Genomic DNA, 6,593 nt, shown 5'->3' with positions numbered 1-6,593 from the left:
GCCCTTGGCGATACCGTCCGCCACCGTGACCGTACTATTTGCCTAATTGTCTCTGTAGCGCCGAGAGTACGTGTGATTGTCGAAGAACGTCCTCAGATGTCGCTTCGTCCGCGAATCTGTGATCATAAAACTGTCGATAGTGGTCAGCTAGTGGTCAGCAAACGGAGAGACAATAGTCGCCTGTGTACTGACACGGCTACTTTCTTGCTTGAGAAGGGTGGTGTTAAGCTGTTGACGATGACGACCTCGGTCACAAGTGGTACGGACCATAGATGGTGCTTCCTCAGTTGCGATATTCTGTCATCTCACGACCGTATCCTGTAGCTTATTGCGTGTCAGTCAAAGGTGCTAGGCTCTAATGCTTGCCTTTTCCTGTGCATTTCAGGTGATGGATGTTGGTTGTCGAGTTCTCGCAGCATGGTGTAGTAAGAATTCATGATGTCGCAGTTCCACCCAGCCAGTTCTTTCCCGGATTGAGCCAACCCCCTTGTGATCATTGGTCTGGCAAAGTTGAGCCTCCACATCAGCGAGGGGGGTACCTGGGAACGCTGCGTTCACGGGAAATCCACACTGCTCCAACGCGCTGTCGACAAATTGGGTCGCGAAGGAGTTATGTGTTAAGCTTCCATGTGCCACGGCTGTATGCGTGGGAAGTAGGAGGGATCTGATGAGCACACAGTAGCCGGAAAAGGCGAGTGGCTACTTTTCTGTGGCGAGCACTCTGGACTGGAGAGTATCGGAATGTGTACTATGTGATCGAAAGTATCCGGACACCCAAAAACATACGTTTTTCATATTAGGTGCATTGTGCTGCCACCTACTACCAGGTACTCCATATCAGCGACCTTATTACCGTGATATAAATTTGCTTCTTGCTCGATAGCCATACAGAGCAGTTACCTCTTGTGGCATCTTGTACTAACCGTTATTATACTTAACCGACTGTGTCGGAAAGCGAACAGAGGCGCTGCAAGACAGTGCATACAAATCAGACGAAGCGCATTTCAGGTCGTTCGGATACTTTTGAGCGCGATAATTCATCTGCAAGCGTATATGATTTGTGAAGTTCGTTCTCTTGAATAAACCATCCAATTTTTTCAAGTTGTAATCGTTTGTTTGTTCGTACATGTAGTTTCAAAAAAAATTGGATGATTTATTCGAGAGAAAGATATTCGCAAATTGTGCAAGTCAGTAACACTTTGGCCCACTCAGGCCCTGATGCAAGCTGTTATTCGACTTAGCGTTGATTGATATTGTTGGTTGTCATTCTGAGGGATGTTGTTGTTGTTGTGGTCTTCAGTCCTGAGACTGGTTTGATGCAGCTCTCCATGCTACTCTATCCTGCGCAAGCTTCTTCATCTCCCAGTACCTACTGCAACCTACATCCTTCTGAATCTGATTAGTGTATTCATCTCTTGGTCTCCCTCTACGATTTTTACCCTCCACGCTGCCCTCCAATGCTAAATTTGTGATCCCTTGATGCCTCAAAACATGTCCTACCTACCGATCCCTTCTTCTAGTCAAGTTGTGCCACAAACTTCTCTTCTCCCCAATCCTATTCAATACCTCCTCATTAGTTACGTGATCTACCCACCTTATGACACTTCCTGGCAGATTAAAACTGTGTGCCCGACCGAGACTCGAACTCGGGACCTTTACCTTTCGCGGGCAAGTGCTCTACCAACTGAGCTACCGAAGCACGACTCACGCCCGGTACCCACAGCTTTACTTCTGCCAGTACCTCGTCTCCTACCTTCCAAACTTTACAGAAGCTCTCCTGCGAAACTTGCAGAACTAACACTCCTGAAAGAAAGGATATTGCGGAGTGCTAGTTCTGCAAGTTTCGCAGGAGAGCTTCTGTAAAGTTTGGGATGTAGGATACGAGGTACTGGCAGAAGTAAAACTGTGGATACCGGGCGTGAGTCGTGCTTCGGTAGCTCAGTTGGTAGAGCACTTGCCCGCGAAAGGCAAAGGTCCCGAGTTCGAGTCTCGGTCGGGCACACAGTTTTAATCTGCCAGGAAGTTTCATATCAGCGCACACTTCGCTGCAGAGTGAAAATCTCATTCTGGAAACATCCCCCAGGCTGTGGCTAAGCCATGTCTCCGCAATATCCTTTTTTTCAGGAGTGCTAGTTCTGCAAGTTTCGCAGGAGAGCTTCTGTAAAGTTTGGAAGGTAGGAGACGAGGTACTGGCAGAAGTAAAGCTGTGGGTACCGGGCGTGAGTCGTGCTTCGGTAGCTCAGTTGGTAGAGCACTTGTCCGCGTAAGGCAAAGGTCCCGAGTTCGAGTCTCGGTCGGGCACACAGTTTTAATCTGCCAGGAAGTTTCATATCAGCGCACACTCCGCTGCAGAGTGAAAATCTCATTCTGGATACCCACCTTATCTTCAGCATTCTTCTGCAGTACCACATTTCGAAAGCTTCTATTCTCTTCTTGTCCAAACTGGTTATCGTCCATGTTTCACTTCCATACATAGCTACACTCCATACAAATACTTTCAGAAACGCCTTCCTGACACTTAAATCTATACTCGATGTTAACAAATTTCTCTTCTTCAGAAACGATTTCCTTGCCATTGCCAGTCTACATTTTATATCCTCTCTACTTCGACCATCATCAGTTATTTTACTCCCTAAATAGCAAAACTCCTTTACTACTTTAAGTATCTCATTTCCTAATCTAATCCCCTCAGCATCACCCGATTTAATTTGACTACATTCCATTATCCTCGTATTGCTTTTGTTGATGTTCATCTTATATCCTCCTTTCAAGACACTGTCCATTCCGTTCAACTGCTCTTCCAAGTCCTTTGCTGTCTCTGACAGAATTACAATATCATCGGCGAACCTCGAAATTTTTATTTCTTCACCCTGGATTTTAATACCTACTCCGAATTTTTCTTTTGTTTCCTTTACTGCTTGCTCAATATGCAGATTGAATAACATCGGGGAGAGGTTACAAACCTGTCTCACTCCCTTCGCAACCACTGCTTCCCTTTCATGCCTCTCGGCTATTATAACTGCCATCTGGTTTCTGTACAAATTGTAAATAGCCTTTCGCTCCCTGTATTTTACCCCTGTCAACTTCAGAATTTGAAAGAGAGTATTCCAGTTAACGTTGTCAAAAGCTTTCTCTAAGTCTACAAATGCTAGAAACGTAGGTTTGCCTTTTCTTAATCTTTCTTCTAAGATACGTCGTAAGGATAGTATTGCCTCACGTGTTCCAACATTTCTACGGAATCCAAACTGATCTTCCCCGAGGTCCGCTTCTACCAGTTTTTCCATTCTTCTGTAAAGAATTCGTGTTAGTATTTTGCAGCTGTGACTTATTAAACTGATAGTTCGGTAATTTTCACATCTGTCAACACCTACTTTCTTTGGGATTGGAATTATTATATTCTTCTTGAAGTCTGTGGGTATTTCGCCTGTCTTATACATCTTGCTCACCAGATGGTAGAGTTTTGTCATGACTGGCTCTCCCAAGGCCATCAGTAGTTCTAATGGAATGTTGTCTACTCCCGGGGCCTTGTTTCGACTCAGGGAGGGATCTGAGGGATATCACACCAAATTCTGTCCAGTTGGCGCTCTTGATCGTCAAAATCCTGAGCTCGTTTGTGAACCCTGCCCATAATTCTCCAAACGTTCTCAATTGGGGAGAGATCTGCAGACCTTGCTGGCCAAGGTAGTGTTTGGAAAGCATGAATACGGGCAGTAGAAAGTCTTGCCGTGTGCGGGTGGGCATTATGTTGCTGAAATGTGTTCCCGGGGTGACTTACCACGAAGGCAACGAAACGGAGTGTAGAAGATCGTCGACGTGCCGCTGTGCTGTAAGAGTGTTAGGGATGACAATCAGGGGGGTTCTGCTATGAAAAGATGTGGCACTCCAGATCATCATTTACGGTTGTCGGGATGTACGAGGGCGGTTCAGAAAGTAACCTCCGATGGGTCACAGTGCGGGTTGTGGGGGGAGTAGCGACGCCATCTGTGCGTTCGCGCACTCAACAGGTCAGTCGGCATCAAGCCGTGGTCAAGTGAACGTCGTACCTGCGCTAGTTTAGTTTTTGTGGCAGTTTGAAATGTGTGCTGCAATAGAAAACCCCGCCAAATGTGAAGTGCGTGCTGTCATAAGGTTTTTTACAGCCAAAGGATATTCTGCAGCAGCTATTCATCGTGAGCTTTGTGCCGTGTATGGACCAAGAGTTATGAGTGAAGGAGTTGTCCGTGAATGGGTACATTTATTTAAAAGTGGACGAGAAAACGTTCATGATGAAGAGAGGAGTGATAGACCATCATTGGTGACTGACGAACTCGTTCAGACAGTTGATGCAAAAGTTCGTGAAAATCGACGTTTCTCAATGTCGGAGTTGTCTGCTGGTTTTCCACATACTTCTAAGACTCTCTTGTACGAGATAGTGACAGCAAGATTGGGTTACCGTAAGTTCTGTGCACGATGGGTGCCCAAAATTCTTACCGACCACCACAAAACTCAAAGAATGGCCTCTGCATTAGACTTTCTGTCACGTTATGAGGACGAAGGAGAACCATTGTTAAACAGAATCGTGACCGGTGACGAAACCTGGATTAAGTACGTGAACCCTGAGACAAAAGAACAATCAAAGATGTGGGCACATTCAAATTCGCCTACCAAACCAAGAAAAGCCTCGCAAGATTTTTCTGCCAGAAAACTGATGGCAACGGTGTTTTGAGATGCCAAAGGGGTGTTATTGGTTGAATTCATGGAACGTGGTACGACCATTAATCAAGACGTGTACTGTGAAACAATAAAAAAGTTACGACGGGCTATACAGAACAAACGCCGTGGTATGCTGACTTCCGGTATCGTTTTTTTTGCACGATAACGCCCGTCCTCACTCTGCTCGCAGAACAACGGCCCTTCTTGAGTCCTTCAAGTGGGACGTTATCAACCATCCACCTTACAGCCCAGACCTGGCGCCAAGTGATTATCACATTTTCATGCATTTGAAGAAATGGCTCGGGTCACAGCGGTTTCATGACGACGAAGAGCTCAAAGATGCGGTCACAGGCTGGCTCCAGGCACAAGCGGGTGATTTTTATGCAGAAGGAATTTCAAAGCTTGTGAAAAGATACGATATGTGCCTCAATCGCTATGGAAACAATGTAGAAAAATAGTGCAAAGATGTAGTTGTAAGATGTATATATTAAAATATTTTTATTTAACTTGGTGTATTTTTTTAAATCAACCGGAGGTTACTTTCTGAATGGCCCTCGTATTATTGGTGACAGTCATGTCGGTATTCCTATCCCACCACTGTCCGGGGCGTTTGCAATCACGTCTTCGCTGGTCGTCAGGGATCACTTGGAAGCGGGTGTCAACACTAAAGACAATAACAACACTATTCCACTCAACGAGATTTCAGGCCAGTTTCTCGGATATTGCAATCATTAGTTCGTCTGTACAGGTACAACACATCTGCAGGTTTCCGGCCCTTTCGGATAATCCCCTCGCGGCGTGTCTATCCTTTTTTTTTTTGTCTTAGAGCATGTATGTTAACTTAGTGTAACTCTATTGTAACCCACCTCCTCTTAACTATAAGCTGCACCTTGACCTGAAATACAATGGGTACTTTGCAGAAGAATTTTACAATCGTTGCTTTGTCTAGAAGTGTGTGCTACGGTGATTGTAAATATTATAAAGTCTTGTAGAAGATTATATGCTATCTGTTTGCTTACATGGCATTTTGTCCGGAGTTGGTAGAGCTTGTTATGATGATAGTAGTTATTAATATTTTGAGAGATCATTTATTGTGGTCATTTTTGCATGTTAGGCAATTGCCGGCACAATAGTAATGGGTGTGGATGGTCATTGCTTGTATGACAAGATATAAAATGACTTTTATCTTAATAATATGAATATTTATATATGTGCTTGGAGAGAGAGAGAGATTGATTTTGATTGAGACTTTAAGTCGTAACTGGTACCTGAATTTTGGTTGCTGCCTCCTTAAATGATCAGCTTCTGCACCACTTGGTGATGTATTATAATTTGGAGGAAGTTATTGTTCTTTAAGATTTAAAGTACGACTATGTTGGTTACTTGGCCGTATTGCGGATAGCTTTGAGCACAAGTTTTCGTAGGTTATCATACCTAAGGGATCACTGTTGAAGGTAAATACGATGAAACAGCAATCTGATTTTCGTGAGAAAAGGAGATTGAATGACACACAAACTTCCTTCAAACTACACATCCTGCTACATCAAAATTGGTCAGTGGAGTTCAGCACCGTACTATTGTACAAGATCATAATCCAATTACTGTAATTAAGAAATTATGAGAGGTTGATACGTATTGAATGAAAACTATAGAGAATGCATTTCCATTCCTTTATTTTAGTGAACTTTGTACACTTACAGTTCTATCGATTCATAGCTGGCGACGACAATGAAGTTCACCTCCTTTTCTAAAAACACGATATTTCTGTTCTTCAATTCCAGAAAATTTGTGAACATAAATGTTTGGCAACTCTTACACATACTTTACTCAGTTTTATCACTACAATAGCAATTTTCATTACATGTAACAATACGTTCTGAGCAACGGCCTAACAACACGTC

General features: G+C 43.9%; 1 non-coding gene across 1 annotated transcript; it reads left to right on the top strand.

The window, feature by feature from the left end:
• The first annotated feature begins 2,227 nt into the window (after positions 1–2,227).
• On the top strand, positions 2,228–2,302 carry Trnat-cgu (transfer RNA threonine (anticodon CGU)). The gene has a single exon. It is a non-coding gene; the product is annotated as a tRNA-Thr (tRNA).
• Positions 2,303–6,593: the final 4,291 nt, after the last annotated feature.

The sequence above is a fragment of the Schistocerca serialis genome, chromosome 2 (assembly GCF_023864345.2).
Source record: "Schistocerca serialis cubense isolate TAMUIC-IGC-003099 chromosome 2, iqSchSeri2.2, whole genome shotgun sequence".
NCBI lineage: Eukaryota > Metazoa > Arthropoda > Insecta > Orthoptera > Acrididae > Schistocerca > Schistocerca serialis.
This window is presented reverse-complemented; position numbering and strand designations above follow the sequence as displayed.